This window comes from Pseudophryne corroboree, unplaced genomic scaffold, assembly GCF_028390025.1.
Source record: "Pseudophryne corroboree isolate aPseCor3 unplaced genomic scaffold, aPseCor3.hap2 scaffold_664, whole genome shotgun sequence".
Classification (NCBI taxonomy): Eukaryota; Metazoa; Chordata; class Amphibia; order Anura; family Myobatrachidae; genus Pseudophryne; species Pseudophryne corroboree.
Window position 1 is genome coordinate 65,006 of NW_026970251.1, and position 9,291 is coordinate 74,296.

A 9,291-nucleotide genomic window follows, 5' to 3' on the forward strand; every position below is an offset into this window, starting at 1 on the left:
TGTACTCCGAAAGAGTGTTTAGTGCCGCCGCTCACCTTGTCAGCAATCGGCGTACGAGGTTACATCCAGAAAATGTGGAGAAGATGATGTTCATTAAAATGAATTATAATCAATTCCTCCGCGGAGACATTGACCAGCAGCAATTGCCTCCACAAAGTACACAGGGAGCTGAGATGGTGGATTCCAGTGGGGACGAATTGATAATCTGTGAGGAGGGGGATGTACACGGTGATATATCGGAGGGTGAAGATGAGGTGGACATCTTGCCTCTGTAGAGCCAGTTTGTGCAAGGAGAGATTAATTGCTTCTTTTTTGGGGGGGGTCCAAACCAACCCGTCATATCAGTCACAGTCGTGTGGCAGACCCTGTCACTGAAATGATGGGTTGGTTAAAGTGTGCATGTCCTGTTTTGTTTATACAACATAAGGGTGGGAGGGAGGGCCCAAGGATAATTCCATCTTGCACCTCTTTTTTCTTTTCTTTTTCTTTGCATCATGTGCTGATTGGGGAGGGTTTTTTGGAAGGGACATCCTGCGTGACACTGCAGTGCCACTCCTAGATGGGCCCGGTGTTTGTGTCGGCCACTAGGGTCGCTAATCTTACTCACACAGCTACCTCATTGCGCCTCTTTTTTTCTTTGCGTCATGTGCTGTTTGGGGAGGGTTTTTTGGAAGGGACATCCTGCGTGACACTGCAGTGCCACTCCTAGATGTGCCCGGTGTTTGTGTCGGCCACTAGGGTCGCTAATCTTACTCACACAGTCAGCTACCTCATTGCGCCTCTTTTTTTCTTTGCGTCATGTGCTGTTTGGGGAGGGTTTTTTGGAAGGGCCATCCTGCGTGACACTGCAGTGCCACTCCTAGATGGGCCCGGTGTTTGTGTCGGCCACTAGGGTCGCTAATCTTACTCACACAGCTACCTCATTGCGCCTCTTTTTTTCTTTGCGTCATGTGCTGTTTGGGGAGGGTTTTTTGGAAGGGCCATCCTGCGTGACACTGCAGTGCCACTCCTAGATGGGCCCGGTGTTTGTGTCGGCCACTAGGGTCGCTAATCTTACTCACACAGCTACCTCATTGCGCCTCTTTTTTTCTTTGCGTCATGTGCTGTTTGGGGAGGGTTTTTTGGAAGGGACATCCTGCGTGACACTGCAGTGCCACTCCTAGATGGGCCCGGTGTTTGTGTCGGCCACTAGGGTCGCTTATCTTACTCACACAGCGACCTCGGTGCAAATTTTAGGACTAAAAATAATATTGTGAGGTGTGATGTGTTCAGAATAGGCTGAAAATGAGTGTAAATTATGTTTTTTGAGGTTAATAATACTTTGGGATCAAAATTACCCCCAAATTCTATGATTTAAGCTGTTTTTTAGGGTTTTTTGAAAAAAACACCCGAATCCAAAACACACCCGAATCCGACAAAAATAATTCGGTGAGGTTTTGCCAAAACGCGTTCGAACCCAAAACACGGCCGCGGAACCGAACCCAAAACCAAAACACAAAACCCGAAAAATTTCAGGCGCTCATCTCTAGTTTATACATTCTTCCTTTTACACAATTACTGTAGTTGCGTCTCCATACACATACAGTACTCCATACTTTTTCCACCGCCTCCCGTTACGCCTACAGTATTGCCAGAGCTGTAGATCAATCCGCCGCTATACTGTACGATCGAAAGTACTGGATTAGTGGAGCATTAGCCACACAGTGGTGGAGATGTGTAATGCATGATGAGTATCTAGATCGCCTCAACGCGCCTGCCTGTGATTAAACTCAGCTATCGCATTAGCGTGACTAAACGCCCGTCTCGGCGGAGAAACAGTCAAGATAAAGGTGGCTACATCTGTACCAGCCAGTCAGCTCCTAACTGTCATTTTTCAAACCCAGCCTGTGACATGGCAATTAGGAGCTGATTGGCTGGTACTTTATCACCATGCAAATTATCATTTCACCAGGTTTAATAAATCGTCCGCTTATTCATTTATGTACGAGTAGTTAGAAGTAGAAGAACTCTAACAGAAACCACTAAGCTCATCTACAGCCACACCACACTGTATATGCCCAATATCACCTGATCTTAGGCCTGGTTTGTTCTTGGATGTGAGACCACCTGGGAATACCAGGTGCTGTAGGTAGTTTTATACTACCAACACCGTTCTCTTGATGCATTCTATTTTTAAACTTATTCATTGATGTAGAAGTTAGAAACAGCAAAAATCATCTACAGCCGCATCACACTGGATATGTACAATCCAGTGGCGTAACTAGAAATTTTTCTCCCCCAAGCCAAAAAATTCTTCGGCGCCCCCCCCCCCCCCCCTTCATGCTCCATAATTGGGAGCAAGAAAGGGATAAATATGCGCGCGCCTAAGGCGCGCGCGTCAAAAAAGGGGCGTGGTTTTGTTGGAGTGGGTGTGGTTTCGCATAAAGGGGCGTGGCATTGCAGGAAAAGACTACCTTATACCCCAGTTTTGCAACCTGCACGCCCATACGTTGGCCACCACAGGAAAGAAAAATAATCCTGATTCATGCCCCTTACATTATTTGTCATTTTTCCTCCTTATAGTAATGCCCAGTATACATTATGCCACATACTGCAATGGCCCTTAGACATTATGCCGCACACAATAATGCACGACACAATATGCACACACTGTAATGCCCCCGACACATTATGCCACACACCGTAATGTCTGTGACACATTATGCCACACACCGTAATGCCTGTGACACATTATGACAGGAATCGCAATGCCCGTTATACATTATGCTACACACTGCAATGCCCCTGATACATTATAGCACATACAATGTCTGTGACACATTATGACACACACCGCAATGTCCGTGATACATTATGCCACACACTGCAATGCCCGATACATTATAGCACATACAATGCCTGTGACACATTATGCCACACACTGCAATGACCTTGAGACATTATACCACAATGCCCGTGATATAGTATACCATACACCGTAATGCCTGTGACACATACCACAATGCCCTGCCCGTTATACCCTATGCCACACATCGCAATGCCCGTTATGTATTATGCCACACTGCAATGACCCTGAGACATTATACCACATACCACAATGCCCGTGATATGGTATACCACACACCGTAATGCCTGACACATTATGACACACACCGCAATGTCCGTGATACATTATGCCACACACTGCAATGACCCTGAGACATTATACCACATATCACAATGCCCGCGATATAGTATACCATACACCGTAATGCCTGCGACACATTATGACACACACCGCAATGTCCGTGATACATTATGCCACACACCGTAATGCCCATTACACATTAAGTCCTACAGTAAGGCTTCTAATTACTTTTCAATTACCTGCTCGTTGTCAGGGGTTTAATGCACTGGGTGTCATGCTCGTTGCCAGGGGTTTCATGCTCTTGGTTCCATGCACGGTGCCAGGGGTTTTCATGCTCAGGGTGTCATGCTCGTTGCCAGGGGTTTCATGCACTGGGTGTCATGCTCGTTGCCAGGTGTTTCATGCACTGGGTGTCATGCTCGTTGCCAGATGTTTCATGCACTGGGTGTCATGCTCGTTGCTAGGAGGTAGTCCTTGTTGCTAGGGCTGTGCTCCCAGTGCCACATATGTCCCCAGTGCCAGATATTCCCCCACTGTGCCAGGTACTTACATGCCCCAGTGCCAAATATAGTCGTCCCCCCACGTGCCAGGTACACATATGCCCCCAGTGCCAGATATTCCCCCCCAGTGCCATATATGCCCCCAGTGCCAGATATTCCCCCCAGTGCCATATATGCCCCCCGTGCCATATATGCCCCCAGTGCCAGATACCCCCCCCAGTGCCATATATGCCCCCAGTGCCAGATATTTCCCCCCAGTGCCATATATGCCCCAGTGCCAGATATCCCCCCCAGTGCCAGATATGCCCCCAGTGCCAGATATTCCCCCCAGTGCCAGAAATGCCCCAGTGCCAGATATTCCTCCCTCCCCCCCCCGTGCCATATATGCCCCCAGTGCCAGATATTTACCCCCCCCCCCCCGCCGTCGCTTTTTGGAGGGACACGGAGGGCACAGCTCGTCTCTCCTGTGTCCCTCCTGCTGCATCATCTCCGGCGGCCGCGGGTCTAATAGGGGGAAGTGCCGGTTCGTGAGCCAATTAGAGCTCACGGACGGCACTTCCCCCTATTAGACCCGCGGCCGCCGGAGATGATGCAGCAGGAGGGACACAGGGAGGCGCGCTGTGTGCCCTCCGTGTCCCTCCAAAAAGCGGCGGAGGGAAGGAGACTGCAGACTGACATGCGGACGCTCGTCCGCATGTCAGTCTGCTGTAAATCAGTGGCGCCCCCGCAGCCCCTCGCCCCCAAGCCACCGCGAGGACTGCGGGGGCAGTAGTTACGCCACTGGTCCAATCTCATCTGATGATGGAAGCTAAGCAGTGTTGTGCCTGGTTTGTTTTTGGATTTCAAGTCCTGCCTTCTGGTTTGGCCACGGCACCTCGGATATTCACCAAGGTCATGGCCGTGATGACGACCCTTCACCATCAGAGAATCAGGATCCTGCCAAATCTGGACGACTTGCTGATCCTGGTGAACTCCCAAGAGGTTCTCCACAGTTATCTGGAACTGGCGGTCCAATTCCTAAAAGTCCACGGGTGGCTCATCAACTGAAAAAAGTCCTCGCTGGTCCCTGCTCGGAACATTGTGCACCTAGGGGCACTGCTGGACACACACAGCCAACAATTGTTTCTGTCTCCAGAGAAAGTCCTGAAAATTCAGGACAGTATCGTCCTCTCTCGCCCAAGAGTGTTGATACACACGGCGATGCAAGTACTAGACCTCATGGTGTCGGCTTTCGATATGGTAGAGTACGCTCAATTTCATTACCGCCCCCTGCAGAGGTTAATCCTCTCCAAGTGGGACGGCCTGCCTCATCGGATGATGTCTCAAATGATCTCCTTGACTCCGGAGGTTCGTCTGACACTGAGCTGGTGGCTACAGGACCAACAGTTGAGCAGGGGCCATCCCTTCTGGATCTCCAACTGTGTCCTCCTGACAATGGATGCCAGTCTTTTGGGCTGGGCCATGGTGTTGGAGCAACACTTTCTACAGGGTCGGTGGACCAGGGAGGAATCTCTCCTCCTGATATACATTCTGGAATTGCAGGCAGTGTTCAATTAATTGACACTGGCCCTGCCTCTAGTACAGAACAGGCCTGTTCAAGTACAATCTGACAACGCCACCACGGTAGTGTACACAAATCATCAAGGCGGCACTCGAAACTGCATGGCAAAGCTGGAAGTATCAAAAATCCTCCGTTGGGTAGAAAGTCATCTGACAGCAATATCGGCAGTGTTCATTCCCGGAGTCCTCAACTAGGAAGCGGATTTCCTCAGTCGTCAGGACGTTCACGCTGGAGAGTGGAGAGGCCGCAGCAGAAATGTCTGCACTGGTGTCAGTAGGTGACTGAGGCAGGGATGACTGGGAGATAGTGGGTGACTGAAGCATGTATGAGTGGGAGATAGTGGGAGACTGAGGCCGGGGTGACTGGGAGATAGTGGGTGACAGGGAGATAGTGGGTTACTGAGGGAGGGGTGATAGGAAGGGGTTGGGTAAGTATGGGAAGAAAGTGGGTGACAGGTATAATAAATGACTAAGGCAGGGGTGATAGGGAGATAGTGGATGACTGTGGCAGGGGTGACAGGGACAGTAAGAGACTGAGGCAGGGGTGACAGGGATAGTGGCTGACTGAGGCAGGGGTGACTGGGAGATAGTGGGTGACTGAGGCAGGGTTGACAGGGATAGTGGGTGACTGAAGCAGGGGTGATAGGGTGACAGTGGGTGACTAAAGCAGGGGTGACTGGTATAGTGGGTGACTGAGGCAGGGATCGCAGATATAGTGGTTGACTGAGGCAGCGGTGACTGGGAGATAGTGGGTAACTGAGGCAGGGGTGACAGGGAAAGTGTGTGACTCAGGCAGGGGTGATAGGGAGATAGTGGGCTGCATATCTCTGCCTCACTGCAGCAGCACATTCCTGCTTCAATGACAGCAATACATCCCTACCTCACATAGCAGCACATCCCTGCCTCGCTGACAGCAGCACATCCCTGCCTCGCTGACAGCAGCACATCCCTGCCTCGCTGACAGCAGCACATCCCTGCTTCGCTGACAGCAGCATATCCCTGCTTCGCTGACAGCAGCACATCCCTGCTTCGCTGACAGCAGCACATCCCTGCCTCGCTGACAGCAGCACATCCCTGTCTCGCTGACAGCAGCACAGCACTGCTTCGCTGACAGCAGCACATCACTGCTTCACTACCAGCAGCACATCCCTGCCTCACTGGCAGCAGCACATCCCTGCCTTACTGACAGCTGTATATAGGGCCTAATTCAGACCTGATCCCTGCTGTGCATATTCACACAACAGGAGATCAGGTCTGAAGTGCTTGTGTGCTAGTGCCGCAGTGCACCGGCACATGCCAGAGATGCGATCAGCATCTCTGCCCAGTGAGCGCCTCTGCCTGATTGACAGGCAGAGGCGGTCACTGGGCAGGAGGAGTCGGGCCAGCGGTGTTGTGCCGCCATTTTGGGGGCACAGTCAGGACAACGCAGACATGACCGGACCGTATGGGGGCGGGCCGTGACGGCTGCGTGACCCGGACAGCAACGGGCCTTATTTACTAAAATCTCAGATAAATTTTATGGCATTTATGTGCAGTCTAGTTTGCACAGTTGATAGAGAGTGCAAGATCAACAATCAATGTAAGCCTCACATAGGTTTGATACACATGTAAGTTTGTTTTTATTTTACTACATTGTGGTTTGTGGCTCTATACCATGTAATGCATGTCTTTTAACAGTAGTCAAGTCTTCCAATGTGCTTGTTAGTGAAACCCAATAGATAGCTTTATTTTATTTTGTTTCTTCAAATATTGAATGCATATGTCTTATAACTTTTTTTTTTTTCAATATACAGGTTGAGTATCTGTATATACATTTTTATTATAAGATTTTCAATGACACAAGTACATCTAAGTTGCAGATTATGGATTGTGAAGGACAAATCAACCATATAAACAATTTAAGCAATTTATATTGCATGCAGGTAGTAGAATATCAAACTCCTTGGATGAGAGTTGGTCGTAATAAACTAGGATAGAAAAGAATAAAGTAGAAAATAAGATTTTAAACCTACCGGTAAATCTTTTTCTCGTAGTCCGTAGAGGATGCTGGGGACTCCGTAAGGACCATGGGGATAGACGGGCTCCACAGGAGACATGGGCACTTTAAGAAAGACTTTAGTTCTGGGTGTGCACTGGCTCCTCCCTCTATGCCACAGTTAGAGAAACTGTGCCCAGAGGAGACGGACAGTATGAGGAAAGGATTTTGTTAATCCAGGGCAAGATTCATACCAGCCACACCAATCACACCGTATAACTTGTGATAAACTACCCAGTTATCAGTATGAAAAAACAACATAGCATCAGTGCAGGACCGATGCAACTATAACATAACCCTTATTGAAGCAATAACTATATACAAGTATTGCAGAAGTAGTCCGCACTTGGGACGGGCGCCCAGCATCCTCTACGGACTACGAGAAAAAGATTTACCAGTAGGTTTAAAATCTTATTTTCTCTAACGTCCTAGAGGATGCTGGGGACTCCGTAAGGACCATGGGGATTATACCAATGCTCCAAAACGGGCGGGAGAGTGCGGATGACTCTGCAGCACCGATTGAGCAAACATGAGTTCCTCCTCAGCCAGGGTATCAAACTTATAGTATTTTGCAAAGGTGTGTGAACCCGACCAAGTAGCAGCTTGACACAGCTGTAGTGCCGAGACCCCTCGGGCAGCCGCCCAAGAAGAGCCCACTTTCCTCGTGGAATGGGCCTTGACCGATTTCAGTAACTGCAATCCAGCCATAGAATGCGCTTGCTGAATCGTGTTACAAATCCGGCGAGCAATAGCCTGCTTTGAAGCAGGGGCACCAATCTTGTTGGTTGCATACAGGACAAACAGCGCTTCAGTTTTCCTGACTCTAGCCGTCCTGGCCACGTAAATTTTCAAAGCCCTAACCACATCAAGTAACTCGGAATCCTCCAAGTCACGCGTAGCCACAGGCACCACAATAGGTTGGTTCATATGAAAAGATGAGACCACTTTTGGTAGGAATTGAGGACGGGTCTGCAATTCCGCTCTATCCACATGGAATACCAAATATGGGCTTTTATGTGACAAAGCCGCTAATTCCGACACTCGCCTAGCCGAAGCCAAGGCTAATAACATGACCACCTTCCATGTGAGATATTTTAACTCCACTGTTTTAAGTGGTTCAAACCAGTGTAATTTTAGAAAACTTAACACCACGTTAAGGTCCCAAGGTGCCACCGGAGGCACAAAAGGAGGCTGAATATGCAGCACTCCTTTTACAAAAGTCTGAACTTCTGGAAGAGAAGCCAATTCTTTTTGAAAGAAAATGGATAAGGCCGAAATCTGGACCTTAATAGAGCCTAATTTTAGGCCCAAATTCACTCCAGTTTGTAGGAAGTGAAGGAAACGGCCCAGATGGAATTCTTCCGTAGGAGCATTCCTGGCCTCACACCAAGAAACATAATTTCGCCATATACGGTGTAATGTTTTAACGTTACATCCTTCCTAGCCTTTATCAGCGTAGGGATGACCTCAACCGGAATGCTAGGATCCGGCATTCAACCGCCATGCCGTCAAACGCAGCCGCGGTAAGTCTTGGAACAGACAGAGCCCCGGATGCAACAGGTCCTCTCTTAGAGGGAGAGGCCACAGATCTTCTGTGAGCATTTCCTGCAGATCCGGATACCAGGTCCTCCGTGGCCAATCTGGAACAATGAGGATTGTTCTCACTCCTCTTTGTCTTATTATCCTCAACACCTTGGGTATGAGAGGAAGAGGAGGAAATACATAGACCGACCGATACACCCACGGTGTCACTAGGGCGTCTACAGCTACTGCCTGAGGGTCTCTTGACCTTGCGCAATACCTCTGTAGCTTTTTGTTGAGCCGGGACGGCATCATGTCTATCTGTGGCAGTTCCCACCGACTTGTAATCTGTGCAAAGACTTCCTGATGAAGTCCCCACTCTCCCGGATGTAGGTCGTGTCTGCTGAGGATGTCTGCTTCCCAGTTGTCCACTCCTGGAATGAACACTGCTGACAGTGCGCTTGCGTGATTCTCCACCCAGCAAAGAATTCTGGTGGCTTGTGCCATCGCCACTCTGCTTCTTGTGCCGCCTTGGCGGTTTACATGAG